Source organism: Bos indicus x Bos taurus, chromosome 7 (assembly GCF_003369695.1).
Source record: "Bos indicus x Bos taurus breed Angus x Brahman F1 hybrid chromosome 7, Bos_hybrid_MaternalHap_v2.0, whole genome shotgun sequence".
Classification (NCBI taxonomy): Eukaryota; Metazoa; Chordata; class Mammalia; order Artiodactyla; family Bovidae; genus Bos; species Bos indicus x Bos taurus.
Window position 1 is genome coordinate 2167915 of NC_040082.1, and position 13501 is coordinate 2181415.

At 39.9% G+C, this 13501-nt stretch overlaps 1 protein-coding gene across 1 annotated transcript in view; it reads left to right on the forward strand.

Moving 5' to 3' along the window:
- The first annotated feature begins 2472 nt into the window (after positions 1–2472).
- The window catches only part of PJA2 (praja ring finger ubiquitin ligase 2), a 72703-nt gene continuing 61674 nt past the window's right edge, over positions 2473–13501 (forward strand). The window contains exon 1 of the mRNA XM_027545472.1: positions 2473–2576. The gene's annotated coding sequence lies outside the window, so the exon portion shown is untranslated. The remainder of the gene's footprint in view (positions 2577–13501) is intronic.

Genomic DNA, 13501 nt, shown 5'->3' on the forward strand with positions numbered 1-13501 from the left:
CAGGGGGAAAAAAAAAGAATAATATAGCCCAAGGACACAACATAAATAGATTATAACCAAATGGGTCAAAGATGTCAGATAAGTCAATTTCGACTAGACCTTAATCCTCAATATATGCTCATTGTAACACATCAACAAGCTAAATGCCAAACCCAGAGGCACCATGACAGTTCCACAGGAGCAAGTATATAGTGAGTGTAGCCTTTTGATTCTAGAATACATGGAGTGTTTCTCAAAGAGTAACACAGATCAAATCTGATGCCTTGGGACATGCATGCAGGATTAAAAAAAAAAGACTCACATAGTGAGAGAGTGATTCCTATTTTGGTTCTATTTTTCTCTCCTTTGATTACATCATGATAAAAATGCCATTTCCCTGCTTGCTTTTAAAATGTTTCTAGTGCTTGGTAACCTGTTTTTTACAGGCAGTAGGCTTTAGGCTTAGAGACTTTAGTAGAAAAAATGCTCTTTAATTCCCAGATTTTAAAAACTTTGCTTTATGTTCACTTCTCCTTCAGTTGCTTTCAACTTGGGAGAGGTGATACACGGTTTCAATTTACAGTAATTTACAAAGTCTCCCTCTTAAAGAAATTGAAGGAAAAACAGATTTATTTAAAGAAAATAAATACTACTGTGAATGTATACACAGATACAATATGGAAGAGATTAAAATTTGGAAAACCCTGCCCTAACAAACAGGTTAGTGTATCCAATTGGATCAGTATACAACATCCTAAAAGGAGACAAGGGAAATGTGACTCAAGTATCAGTTCTTCAAAGAGGAAGAGACTTGGGTGGAGAAAGAGCAACACCTGTGAAGCAGAGAAATATCAAGCAGGAAATGGTTTCTTGGTAAGAAATGTACTACATCAGTGGGCTGAGAGTTTTGTTCCACAAACTGCCTAGCCAGTTCTCACAGTCTAACTTTTATAGTAAATTTGGGATAATTTTGTTTTCATCAACAGCAAAAAAAAAAAAATTAGTCTGGGTTCACTGGCAGGAGACTTTGCAGTTGCCAGGGACAGCAAGAGAAGTGGGGCTCTTAACTCTTGGTGCAGGTGATAAGCTACATGTATCCTGGGCATTGGGCATGTGTGTGGTGGGGGTGAAGGGGCTCGTGGTAAGATGGGAGGAGAGTGGGCCTGTAATTACAGAAGCAGACAGGTTCAGCATGAAAAGGGGAAACGTGCAGGGCGAAGAAACAATTCAGCATCAGGGACACGACTGACTAAACTGTTACCCATGTTTAAATTAAGCAAGGTGTCCAAGGACTACAGCTGTTGTATTTATTTTGGTTTCAAGTGATGGGACCTGGTACTTACCAGCTTGACAACCCATCAGCCCCAAGGTGCAAACTGGAAGCCTCTGGTCAGGCCATGGCTATACAGAGGAAACGCAGGCATCCCCATATGACCCGCCCCCACCCCAAGAGAATCAAAAATGAGGGGACAGACGACTGCCTGCTGGACTGCAGGGTGGGAGGGGAGAAGGCTAAGGTGGGCAGGGAGGGGGAGCTGCCCTTCCTCCTGCTATCTTCTCTCGGCCTACCCATGACGCCGGGAGACCTTCATCTTGTTAGTTAGGTCTACAGTCAAATTAGGATTGATTTTGGAAACTGTGGTGCTGGAGAAGACTCTTGAGAGTCCGTTGGGCAGCAAGGAGATCCAACCAGTCCATCCTAAAGGAAATCAGTCCTGAATATTCACTGGAAGGACTGATGCTGAAGCTGAAACTCCAATACTTTGGCCACCTGATGCGAACAACCGACTCATTGGAAAAGACCCTGATGTTGGGAAAGATTGAAGGCGGGAGAAGGGGACGACAGAGGATGAGATGGTTGGATGGCATCACCGACTAGCAAGCTCAGGGTGTTGGTGATGGACAGGGAAGCCTGGCGTGCTGCAGTCCAGGGGGTCGCAAAGAGTCGGACACGACTGAGCGACTGGACTGACTGAGGATTCATTTTGACACCTCCGTCTCGCGTGCTGCGCCTTCATTTCTCAAAGCCTAACTGCGCCAGTCCTCCAGATCTCCGCACGGCGTCCCTTCCCCTGAGACCCCGCCCTTGTCTCCCGGCTCAACCCACTGAAGGCCTTGCGGGCCCGGCCCGGCCCGGCGCCCCGCCCCCTCAAACGTCGCAGTGCTGCAGGGAAAGGGGGCGGGGCTTGGCGGGGGTGGGATTTGTCCTTCCGCTGTAGGGCCAATCGGTGAGGCTCCCCCTTGCCGAAACAGGGGAGCGGGGCGCAAAGACAGGACAAGTGTTTTCCCCTTCTCCGCCACGTCCCAACTACTGACGCGCGCCCACTCCTCAGGTTCCGATTGGGCAGGAGGCTTACCCCCGCAGCGGTCTATTAAGCCTATTGGTCGAGCCCGCTTTGGGGGCGGGGCTTGCGCGCTCCCCGCCCTCGCCTGCGCCGCGGCGCAAGGGGCGGGGCGCGCCGCCGCCGTCCGTGTTTCCGCCGCCGCCGGCTCCTGCGCGTTGGGCGGGGGAGGAGTCGGAGGCGGAGAAGAAGGCGGCGGCGGCGGCGGGTGGAGGACCGAGCGCCGTCCTCGCTCCGGAGCCGCTTCTCAGCTCGGTGAGGGGATTGCTTTCCTTTCCTTTAAATGAGGCTGGTCCCGGTGTCTGGTGTGCGAGGGTCACGGCCGGGAAGCTGCCGCCTCCGCCGCCGGCGTCTCTCCGTCCCGGCCCTCGAGCGGGGCCCGTCCGCGGCCCGCCGCGCCGGCCATGGTGGGTGGGGTCGCTGGCTGGGAGAGGCCGTCTTCGCCGCCTGGGCCCGTTCCTCCAGCGGCGGCCGCGGGGCCTCCGCAGGCCGCTCCCCCTCGCTGCCCTTGGCGGCTGGGCCCGCGAGCGCTGCCTTTCTCCGTCAGCGCGGCTGTGTGAGGAGAGCGTCTCCCCCGGCGCGCTCACCGCCCCCCGCGCCCCCGGCACCCGGTGTGGAGACCCCCGTCACCCCGCTCACGCACCCCGTGTGGAGACCCCTGTTAACCCCGCTCACCCCATTCAGTCACCCCGTGTGGAGACCCCCGCTCATCCCACACAGTCCCTCATTCATTCACCGCGTGTGGAGCCCCCCCCCACCCCGTGTGGAGACCCTCGCTCACCCTTGGAGACCCCCCACCCCGGTCAGGCACCCCGTTAGAGCCGAGCCGTCGGACGCCGCGGGCCTGCGGCAGCTCCGCGCCCCCGAAAGCCGCCGTGGCCGTCGTCCCCTGCCCCGCGGTCGTCCCCGAGGCTCGGGCGCGCAGACCTCCGCCCAGGCCGCGGCCGTCACGCGCCCCGAAAGCAGCCCCGCTCCCCCGTCAGCGCGGCGGGTCAGGGCTGGCCCCGGCCCCGGCCCGGCCCGGCGGTGACGGCTCGTCAGCGGCTCTGCGCGCGTCCAGGGCCTGAGCGCCGCTCGGACCGAGGCGAACGGGAGAGGGGCAGCCTTCTTGACTGCGAGGAAGAGCTGTTGAGAAGACTCCTCTCTCCGGGCCTTTTTTTTTTTTTCCTCTTTTTTTTTCTAACAGACGCATAGGCACTGCGTTGAGTCGGCTGCTTCCGGGAAAGTTGTTTTTTTAAAGGCCTAATATAATCTTTTTAATCATGACTTGTTTGGTAAGTTAAATTTATTTACATTGGCAGCCCCAAGGCAGTGGCACCCCACTCCAGTACTCTTGCCTGGAAACTCCCACGGACGGAGGAGCCTGGTGGGCTGCAGTCCATGGGGTCGCGAAGAGTCGGACACGACTGAGCGACTTCACTTTCACTTTTCACTTTCATGCATTGGAGGAGGAAATGGCAACCCACTCCAGTGTTCTTGCCTGGAGAATCCCAGGGACGGGGGAGCCTGGTGGGCTGCCGTCTACAGGGTCGCACAGAGTCGGACACGACTGGAGCGACTTAGCAGCAGCATAGATCATTTGCAGAGTGTGTAAATAAACACGAAGATAAACATTTAAAAGATTTTTAACGAACGTTTGGACTTTTCCCCCCATGTCTTCTGGAATTTATTATTTTATATGAAATTTTAATTTTTAAAATTCAGTTACAAACATGCAAACTAGATGTAAAATTTCAGCAATACAGAAAATGAACCATTAACTACAATGTGAACATTCCTTTTTATCCTCCAGTCTCGTTCCTGTGTCTAGAGTTAACAATACTGTACGTCTTCTAACGTACACTTTTAAACACATATGCATACATGTAAAGTTGGGAGAGTTTGGTGGGAATACACTAAACACCTTGATATATCACTTGCTTTTTTCGCCAAATTATGTATCTTGGCCATCTTTCCTTGTAAATTATAAGTCCCCTTGGTACTTTTTAAAAGCTAAATATTTAAATAATTTCAATGGGCTGTAATTTACTTAACTGTTCCCTTACAGAAAGACATTTAAGTTAGTTTCTTTTTCTAATCACAAATAATGCTTTATTTGAAGCCAAGTTTTACAGTTACTTGTTTTTATTAATATCCTTTAAATTTTCTTAAATTTTAGAACTTCAAACAGCATGGAAGGACTAAGGTGAAAAGTGCATCTCCCACTTCCCCTTCTAGTTCTGCCTTCGTTCTGAGAGTCAGCTGTTCAGTAAACTTCCTCTTTATGTGATTATTTCTGGAGCATGTATTCCTAGAAATTGAATTGCTAGATTAAAAACAGTATGCATTTAAGTTTTGATAACCTATTAAATTTCTCCCTACTTAGTACTCTTTTCCAAGTTAATCTTATGCATTCTACAAATGAACTTTAGACTCAACTTGCAAATTAGATAAAAGATCCTTTAGGTGTTTTGAGTGAGGTTATATTGAAATTTTAGATTAATATGGAGCATATTGTACTTTGTGATACTGAATCTCTCCCCTCTGATAGATATGTATAGCATGTCTCTTAATTCACATCTTGCTTAAGGAAAGTTTTATAATTTTATTCCATAAAACTCTATGGCATTCCATCTTGGTAGCTCTGGTGGATAGAAACTTTAAGTAACATTTATTTCTCACCCCCCAGTTATACCAAAGCTTTTGAATTTTTTTCTGCTTATCATGTATCTAACCACAACTGATTATCTGCAAATATTCACAGTTTTGTGGCTTTTAAATTTTATAATTTTGTGTTTTCCTCATTACATTAGGACTTCCCTGGTGGCTCAGCTCGTAAAGAATCTGCCTGCAATGCAGGAGAACCGGGTTTGTTCCCAGGGTTGGGACAATCCCCTGGAGAAGGGACTGGCAACCCACTCCAGTATTCTTGCCTGGAGAATCCCCAAGGACAGGGGAGCCTGGTGGGCTGCAGTCCTTGGGGTCACAAAGAATCTGACTGGACTGAGTGACTTAACACTTTCACTTCTTTCTCATTACTTTGGCTGGTATACATATTTCTTTCTCATTACTTTGGCTAGTAACATTTTTATACAATGTTAAATAATAGCAGTGATAGTTCACAACTTGGTGGTGTTTTAGACTTTAAGGGGATCTGATGTTTTAGCATCAATTATGATGTTTACTGAAGCTTTCTGATAAATGGAGAGTATAATAGGTTAAAATATTTTCTTGTATTCTTAACTTTCCAAGTGATTTTATTGTTGTTTTTAACTTCTGATGATATTTTAAAAAATCATAAGTGGGTATTGAATTTTATTGATGTTTTTGATACCTTTTGAGTATCTGTATAGGGCATCACCAGTATTCCCTGCTTAGTATTCTCCCAAAAGAGCTGTTTTTTACAGAATCAATTTTATTGAGGATAATTTACTTACAATAAAATACATAGATTTAAAATGTATGGCTCCGTGTGTTTTGACAGATGTATATACAGTCATGTCACCACTACCACAATCAAGAGTAGAATATTTTCATTACTACAGTCAAGATATTGAATATTTCTCTCATCCCCAAAACTTACCTTCTACCCTTTTTCAGTAAGTCACTCTTTTACCCTCGGCTCTAGGAAACAGTTTGTCCTCTTTTTCGCACTCTAGATGGGTTTCATTTGTTCTAGAATTTTATATAAATAAATTATGTAATGTATATTCTTCTGTGTCCATGTTTTTTTCTTTCACTGTGTTGTTTTTGAGGATAATCCGTGTGTTTGTATGTTTAGCTGGTTCATGGCTTTTGTTGCTGAGTAGTAGTTTATGGTGTATAGATTTACCACAATAATTGACCATTTCACCTATGTATAGGTATTTGGATTGTCTCCAGTTTGGGATTCTTATTAATAAAGCTCTACGAACATTCATTCATGAATGTGTGAACATATATTTTCCTTTCTCTTGGTTAAATACTTATAAATGGATTTGTTGAGTTGTATTGTAAATGAATGTTTAATTGTAAGAACCTGTCAAACTGTCCCCCATTTTACAGTTCCAATTGCTCTATGTTCTTATCAAACTTAGTTAATGTTAGCCCTTCTTGTGGGTATGTAGTAATATGACACTATTTTAAATTTGTATTTATGTGATGTCTAATGATGCTGAGAATTTATCATTTATTATGGATCATTTGTATGTCTTCCTTTTAAAGTATGTGTTCAGATATTTTGCTGTTTTTAAACACTGAGTTGCTTGTCTTACTGAGTTGGAGGAATTCTTTATACAGTTTTCTGTAGAAGTCCTTTGACCCGGACAGATGCATACATACTCAGTGCAATCTGAAGCTTACCTTTCAGTTGGCCCAGAGGAGCTTTTAATTTTGATTAAATTCATTTCATCAATTTTTCCTTTTATAATTTGTGTTTCTGTGTTCTAAGTTTGCTCAGTACAAAGTCAGGCATATTTCCCCTTACATTTTCTTCTTCAAATGTTACTGTTTTTATGTCGAGGGGTAGCAGTCTGTTTTGAGTTATTTTTGTATATGGTGTGAAATAAGGATTAAGTTTATGCTCCCAGTTCCAGCACCACTTAGTCAAGTCAGTTTGACCATGTATGTGAGTGTGTTTCTGGACTATCCCCTTGATCTCTGTTATCTTTCGTTTTGCCAGTGCCACTTTGTCATTCATGATAATTGTTGCTTTATAATAAGTTTTAAAATCAGATAGTGTAAGTTCTTCAACTTTATTTTCCAAAATCATCCTGGATATTTTAGTTCCTTTTGCTTTTCTGTAAAATTTTTTAGAAGTAACTTGTTGGTTTCTACAAAAAATACTCGGGATATTACATTGAATACATTGATCAATTTGATAAAAATTGACATCTTAATATTGAATAATCGTGTAAGCACATGAGCTATCTCTGGTTTTAATCAAAGGTCTTCATTTTCCTTCATTAATATTTTATGGTTGCAAGATACAGAAGTTGTTGCTCTTGTCAGATTTATATCCAGGTATTTCATCACTTCTGATAATATTGTAAATGATAATATTCCAAAGTTTCCATGTCCAGTTGTTCACTGACAGTATGTAGAAATACAGTTGATTTTGTATACTGATCTTGAACCTTGCAACCTTGCTAAACTTACCTGTTCTAATAACTTTTTTTCCTTTGTGGATTCTTGTGGATTTTCTCATGTAGAAAGTTCGCATCATTTGTGAATACAAAGCATTTTTGTTTCTTTTGTTTTCAACTTGTATGTAGCCACCTCCACTGTACCTTTTTTCCCCTTATTGCCCCGACTAGGACCTCCAGTATGATGTTGAATAGGAGTGGTGAGAACAGGTATCTTTGTCTTATTCGTAATCCTAGGGAAAGAAATCTTTCAGTCTTTGATTAGTAAGGCCACTAAGGCCTTTTATCAGGTTTTATTATGTACTACATGTTATAGTTAAGTAAAATAATCCTTTAATCAAGTTAAGGATGTCCCCATTCTGTTTTTAGATGAGAATTTTTTAATCATGATTGGACATTGAGTGTGCTCAGATGTTTTAAGTGTTATTTGTTTAGATGATCTTCTGATTTATCTTCCTTGGTGTGTTAAGATGAATTACATTGATTTATTTTCAAATGTTGAGTCAACCTTGCATTCTCTAGATATGCCTCACTTGGTTATGATGTATTATCATTTTCATAAGTTAGTAGGTTAGATTTGCTAATATTTGTTGAGTGTTTTTTTGTATCTGTGTCCATGAAAGATACCTTTTTGTGTAATATTTTTGTACCAGGATAATGCTGGTCTCATAGACTTAAGTGTTTCTTCCTCTGTATTTCCTGAAAAATTTTAGATATTTCTTTCATAAATGTTTATCAGAGTTTGCAAGCTAACTTATCTGGGCCTAGGTTTCTTTGTTGAACAGAGATGGATTTAGTTACCTTAATAAGTATAGGATGGTAAGGATATCCTAATTTTGTCTTAAAAACATTGTCAGTCTTTGACTATGTGAGTCACCTAATATATGAGTTTTAGTAGTTTGTGCATTTCAGGGAATTTGTCTCTTTATTAATTGCCATGAAGTTGTATCTTATTGTCCTTTAATAGCTATGGCATCCGTAGTGATGTCTTTTCTTTTATTCCAGATGTTGTCAGTGTGACCTCTCTCTTGTCTTTATTAGTTCATTTCCAGGTTTATCAATTGTGTTAACTTTTCTAAAGATCCAGCTTATTATTTTATTACTTTAAAAAAAGTTTTGAGTTACACTGACTTTAACTCTTTACTGTTGCTTAAGTGCTTTGGATTTAAATCCACTCAGTTTTTTCAGGTGTAAGCTTAAAAGGCTGTTGATTTGAGACCTTTCTTCTTTTCCTTCTAAGTACTACATCACATGGTCTCACATATTTTTATGTTGATATTTTCTGACTTCTTTTGTGACTTTCACATTCACCCATGGGTTATTTAGATGTATATTGTTTAATTCCCAATCATTTGGTGATTTTTGCCCATCTCTTTCTGTAACTGATTTCTATGCTTAATTTTATTGTAGATGGAAAACATACTTTGTATAATTTTGTTTGACTTCTTTGAAGTTTTATAAATCAGAATATGGTCAGTCTTGGTAAATGTCTGTGCAATTCAAAATAATGTATGTCATGCTGCTTTGGGGCAGGATATTCTATAAAGTCTGCATTCCATTTTAAATACTAAATTAATCATTTGTATTAAATATTCTGTAATTGTTAGGTCAAGTTGACTTGTGATGCTTGTTAGGTTTTCTCTTTCCTTACTGAGGTTTTGTCTACTTGTTTTTGTTGGTCATTGCAAGAAAAGTTGAAGCCTTTAAGTGTAATTGTGGATTTGTCTATTTCTGCTTCATCTTCCAACTGTTTTTACTTCATATATTTTGAATCTCTGTTCTTAGGTACATATTTGTTTAGGAGTGTTATATCTTCTTGGTGAATTGACCCCTTTATCATTATGTAGTATCCTTGTTTATCTCTGGTAATATTTCTTCTGCAGACTACTTTTCTGATATTGATAGTGCTATTCTATCTTTTTTTTGATTAGTGATTGCATGATTAAAAAACTTTCAAAGGCATTTATTTAAAAAAACACTTTGAAGACACCCATAATATGAAGATAAAAAGACTGAGTAAGTATCCAGTACTTTGGCCACCTCATGCGAAGAGTTGACTCATTGGAAAAAACTCTGATGCTGGGAGGGATTGGGGGCAGGAGGAGAAGGGGACGACAGAGGATGAGATGGCTGGATGGCATCACTGACTCGATGGATGTGAGTCTGAGTGAGCTCCGGGAGTTGATGATGGACAGGGAGGCCTGGCGTGCTGCGATTCATGGGGTCGCAAAGAGTCGGATACGACTGAGCGACTGAACTGAAGTATTGTTTGCAAGTACTCACCAAAAGTAAACTGATATGCCTGCATTAGTCATAATATTATTCAAAATAGACATAAAGGAAGAAATATTACAAGAAATAAACAGGAAAATACCATAATAAGTAGGTCAATTCATCAAGACAATATAATAATCCTAAGTGTATGTGTATCTGATAACATAGCCTCTGAATATAGAAGTTAATATAATTAGTAAAGATAGGTATGCATTCATAACTGGAGATTTTAAATATACATATGGTATAACTGATAGAACAAATATATGAAAATGTCAGTAAGGAAATAGGAAATTTGAATGACATGATTAATCATCATGATATAATTGACATTAATAGAACATTTTATCTAACAACTGAAGGCTATGCTTTTCTTTTCAAGCACATATGGGACATTTGTCAAAATATTGTGGTCCTTAAAAAGTATCGTCAAATTTCACAGGATGGAAATTATATAGTACATGTTCTTTGAACCCTGTGGAATTAACTACAATTCAGTCTTGCCTGGGAAATCCCTTAGACAGAGGAGCCTGGCAGGCTACATACAGTCCATGGAGTTGCGAAGGAGTTGGACATGACTTAGCAATTAAACACTTTAAAGACGCACATAATACAAAAGTAAAAAGCGGCCGAACAACAACAGCAACATAAAAGTAACTAGCTAGGTCCATGGGGTCGCACAGAGTTGGGCACAACTGAAGTGACTTAGCATGCATGCATGCATTGGAGAAGGAAATGGCAACCCACTCCAGTGTTCTTGCTGGGAGAATCCCAGGGATGGAGGAGCCTGGCGGGCTGCCATCTATGAGGTTGTACAGAGTCAGACACGACTGAAGCAACTTAGCAGGAGCAGCAGGCTCCAAATGTTTGAAAATTAACCAAGACATTTTAAATAGCCCATGAATCAAAATGAAGTCACGATGAAAATTAGAAAACATTTTTTATCTGAAAAATAACAAAAAGATTACATCGGAGCTTGTTGAGTGCAACTGAAGCAGTGCTCTGAGAGCACTCTATATACAGGCATACTTAAGGTTTTATTGTGTTCTGCTTCATTGCACTTCATGGATACTATGTTTCTTTACAGATTGAAGAATTCATTAGTGCTACTTGTCCAGTAGCATTTTCTCACTGATACAGTTTGCATATCCTTATCAATTTAGGAATAGAAGAAAAACAGTGTTAATTTTCTGTATAGTATCAGCAACAACAAAATGTTACAGCGGATACAATACTCAGTGAAAAACCTTGTTTCATGTCCCCTATCTTTTTCTCTATTTAACTACATTGGAATCCTAACCAGTGCCCTCAGGTTAGAAAAGGTTAATTAAAAAAAAATGGAAAAAAAATTTTAAAGTGTTTGCCAGTAAAGTTTTAGAATATGTGAATTTAAAAAGATACAAGGGTACAAAGACAACTTGCAAAAATGTAAGTGGTGTACTAGCAACCAAAAAGTATAAAATAAAATTAGAAAAGTACTTTTAGCAAAGCATCAGAATATGTAAGATACCTAAGAATAAATCTAATAAAAACTTTGGCAAAACTTCTACACTGAAAATTATAAAACAGTGCTGGGAGACATTTTAAAATACCTAAGTATGTGGAGAAATACTTCATCTTTATATAATAGGAACTCACTATTGTTAAAATGTCAGTTTCCTCCAAGTTGAGCTATAGGTTCAATATGATTTCACTTAAAATCCCAGAATTTAAAAATCATGATGAAATGGATTGCAAAATTTATATCAAAATGTAAATGTCTCAAGACTTGGTATAAAGTTAGAGTAATTAAAATAGTATTATATTTGAACAAGATGGACAAAAAGACCAGTGGAGGACTGTGAGTGTCTAGAAGTGGAACCCTCACATATGTAGTGTCTTGGATCGTGACAAAAGCTCCAGTGAAGCTAAGAAACATGTTTAATAAACTGTGTTAGGTAAGTTGGATACTGAATATTTGGGGGAAATGAACCTTGATTTCTGCCTGATACTGTATTCATATGAGTTGGATCTGTATCACCTAGAATTATCAAGGTTCTAGAAGCAAACCTAGAATGTCTTCATCACCTTGGATTAGACAAAAATTTCTTAAATAAAACAAAGTTGGTAAATTAGACTACACTAAGTTATGAATTTCTATTCATGAAGATGTCATTAAAGAGAACAGGCAAGCCACAGACTACAAGAATATACTCACATTAAGTAAATCTGGTGAAAGACTTGTATCCAGAAAGTATAACTCTTAAAAATAGAAAAAGGCAAGCAACACACTTTTTAAAATTTGCAAGAAAGCAGGCAGGTTCTTCACAGAAGATATCCAAAAGGTCAGTGTGCGTAGGTAAAGGTACTCTACATTATTACTCATCAGGGAATGTCACAATGAGGCACCATCCCATCACACCCCCACCAAATGGCTGAAATTAGAGACTGACAATATCAGGTGTTGCCAAGGATATGAATCAATATCAAGTGTTGCCAAGGATATGAAACAACACTCTTACATATTGCTGGTGGGAATGTAAGTCGTTTCAGCCGCCTTACCAAGCCGTCAGGATCTGTTATAGCCAAACGTACCTCTGTACTGTTACCAGTAATTCCAGGTCATGGATACTCAAGAAAAGTTGAAAAAAAAAAGTCCATACAAAGATGTTTATAACAGCGTGAATGAATCTCAGAAACATTGTGTCAAACAAAAGTAAATAGACATAGAAGAGTTTATGATGTATGATTCCACTTCGAGGAAGTTTAAAATCTGAAAAACTTAACTGGGGTAATGGAAGTCAGGAGAGTGGTTGCCTTTGGGTTGAGAGGAGTCAGTGTCTTAGCAGGGATGAGAGAAAACCCTCTGAAGTGATGATAAATAATTTTTATTTAGGTGAGTAGCTAGATATATATGTAAAAATTATTTGGATTGTAATGTATGCTTAAGAGTTTTGTATGTGAACAATTCTTCAATAAATGATTGCAAAGAAAAGGGAAATAATGTCAAAGTTTTCATGGAAATTTCCAAACATGTCTGTAGAGTACAAGGAACCCCCATGTACATACCATCTTGCTTCAGCATTTTGCCTTGCTAGGTTTTTTATATCTCCTCAACCTTCACTCATGTTTCTCTTTTTTTTTTTTGATAGTGCACACATCTCAGGATCTATCACAGATACATTATTCTGAGCATATTTTGTGTTTTTTAGCATCAAATGACATTTGTTACCTTTTGGTATGCATAACATTGAATTTTTTATTTTCTTTGTTTTCTGTACCCTGGTTTTTCCTTTTTCTGGTTTATTGACATGAAAATAAATCTCTACAGCTTTTTTTTTTTAATTGAGGTGTAGTTCATTTACAATGTTATGTTAGTTCTTCCCAACTTTTCTGCTTAAAGCTGATTAATTTGTGTATCTCGAAGGAGGGTCGGTTGAGCAGAAATCTTCTTATTTGTGACACTTGAATCAGAGATCTTCCTATCTAAATGAGAGGTAAATTTGAGGAATATTCTTCATCTCTTTTAAATGAATTAATATTTTATTCTTTCATCTCGCTTTTCTTTGACTCTAATCTTCTCCTGCCTCAGCCAATTATACTTTAAGGTAAACCACAGAAATTATTGTTCTAGTGTGTTGAGAGTTGTATTTCACTTCTTTCCTCAAAGATTGCTATTGATAGTCTTAAAAAATCTTTTTTTACAAGACTTTTCTTTAACAGAATGAGAAGTTTATAAAAACTTGGTGAGATACAAGCTTTGCCAGAACAGAATTTGAAAATAGTTTTTTGTGTTATGTTTGAGTTACATTTTGTAATGTAATT